This window comes from Malurus melanocephalus, unplaced genomic scaffold, assembly GCF_030028575.1.
Source record: "Malurus melanocephalus ecotype Western Australia unplaced genomic scaffold, MMel_1.1 scaffold_3483, whole genome shotgun sequence".
NCBI classification, from domain to species: Eukaryota; Metazoa; Chordata; class Aves; order Passeriformes; family Maluridae; genus Malurus; species Malurus melanocephalus.
This window is the reverse complement of record NW_026626715.1, coordinates 1-2,211: the sequence shown is the minus strand read 5'-3', so window position 1 is coordinate 2,211 and position 2,211 is coordinate 1. Positions and strand designations below refer to the sequence as shown.

Below are 2,211 nucleotides of genomic sequence, written 5' to 3'. Positions count from 1 at the left end.
TTGGGGGAAAAATAAAAAAAAAATGGTGAAAAACGGTGGAAAAATGAGGAAAATATGATGAAAAATGGGGAAAAAATGACGAAAAAATGGGAAAAAAGTGAAGGAAAATAATGGGGAAAATAATTGGGGAAAAATGGGAAAAATAGGGAAAAAATGGGAAAAATAATGGGAGAAAAATGGAAAAAAATGGGGAAAAATCACCAAAAAATCACCAAAAAATCACCAAAAAATGGTGAAAAATGAGGGCAAAAGGACCTGGAGGGGGAGAGGGAGGTGACGTTCCTGGAGGCGTCGAGGTTCGCACAGGAAAATGGTGAGAAAAACGGGGAAAATGGGAAAAAATGATGAACAATGGTGAAAAAACGGTGAAAATCGGTGAAAAAATGGCGAAAATACGGCGAAAAAACGATGAAAAATGGGGGAAAAATGAAGAAAATAATGGGAGAATAATTGGGGAAAAAATGGGGGAAAAATGGGAATTTTGGGGATTTTTCCTGGAATTTTGCACTTCCAGTAGAAATTTTGGGAAAAAAATTCTGATTTTTTTCATGAAAAATTTGCATTTTTTTGTGAAAATTTCGCGGTTTTTCCCAGATTTTTTTTTTTGTTTTTTTTCCCGGGAAAATTCCCAATGAAAATTTGGGAATTCTCAATGGAATTTTGCGTAAAAATTTGGGATTTCCAGTAGAAATTTTGGAATTTTTTTGGTGAAAATGTGATGGGTTTTGGTCAAAATTTTGCATTTTTTGGTCAAAATTTCGCATTTTTTCATGGGAATTTCGGGAGTTTTTCCCGGGAAAATTCCCGATGGAATTTGGGAATTCCCGATGGAATTTTGGGGAAAAAATTTGGATTTTTTAATGAAAAATTTGTGATTTTTTGTGAAAATTTTGCATTTTTTCATGAAAAATTCGCGTTTTTTGGTCCAAATTTCGCATTTTTTCCCGGAATTTTTTTTGGTTTTTTCCCAGGAAATTTTCTGATGGAATTTTGGGAATTTTGGGTTTAAATTTGGGAATTTTGGGTTGACAGAGTTGATGTTTTTGGAGACGAGCGCTCTGACGGGGGAGAACGTGGAGGAGGCGTTCCTGAAATGCGCCCGAAGCATCCTCAACAAAATCGACTCCGGTAACGAAAAAATGGGAATTTTGGGGGAAAAAATGGGGATTTGGGGAAAAAATTGGGAAAACTGGGACAAAATCTGGGATTTGGGGAAAAATTGGGAGATTTTGGGGAAAAAATGGGAGATTTTTGGGGAAAATTGGAAATTTTAGGACAAAAATTGGGAGATTTTGGGAAAAAAATGGGAAAATTTGGGGGAAAAATGAGAATTTTGGGAAAAAATTGGGAGATTTTGGGGAAATTTTGGAAAAATCTTGGGGATTTTGGGGGAAAAATTGGGAATTTTGGGGAAAAATCTGGGAATTTTGGGGAAATTTGAGAAAAATTTGGGGGATTTTGGGGGAAAAATTGGGAATTTTGGGAAAAAAATCTGGGATTTGGGGAAAATCCTGGGGATTTTGGGAAAAGATTTGGGAATTTGGGAAAAAAAATTGGGATTTTGGGGGAAAAAAATGGGATTTTTTAGGGGGGAAAGAGGGAACTTTGGGAAAAAAAATGGGAATTTTGGGGAAAATTTGGAATTTCAGGAAAAATTTTTGGGATCACAAAATTCCCATTTTTTTCCAGGATATTTTGGGGTGATTTTGGGTGGATTTTGAGGGAATTTTGGGGTGGATTTGGGCCATTTTGGAGATGATTTTTGAGAGGATTTTTGGGGATTTCGGGAACCCAAAATTCCCAATTTTTTCCAAGGGATTTTGGGGCAATTTTGGGATATTTTGGGATCCTAAAAATCCCAATTTTTTTCATAGAATTTGAGATGTTTTTGGGGTGATTTTGGGATGATTTTAGGTGCATTTTGAGCGATTTTGGGGCGATTTTTGTGCAGATTTTGGCCATTTCTGCCTCAAAAAATTCCCATTTTTTTTGGGGTGATTTTGGGGTAAATTTTTAACATTTTGGGGTTCTAAAAATGTGATTTTTTTTCCAGGGGAGCTGGACCCGGAGCGGATGGGGTCGGGGATCCAATTTGGGGATTCGTCGCTGCGGCAGCTCCGACAGCCCCGGGGGGCTCCGACCCCAACCCGGCAGAGCTGCGGCTGCTGAGAGACCCCAAAATGGGGGAAAATGGTGAGAAATTGATCAAAA

General features: G+C 37.7%; 1 long non-coding RNA gene across 1 annotated transcript; it reads left to right on the top strand.

The window, feature by feature from the left end:
• Positions 1–228: 228 nt before the first annotated feature.
• LOC130588139 (uncharacterized) lies at positions 229–2,198 on the top strand. The gene is made up of 3 exons (XR_008966907.1): positions 229–313; positions 1,033–1,128; positions 2,054–2,198. It is a non-coding gene; the product is annotated as an uncharacterized LOC130588139 (long non-coding RNA).
• Positions 2,199–2,211: the final 13 nt, after the last annotated feature.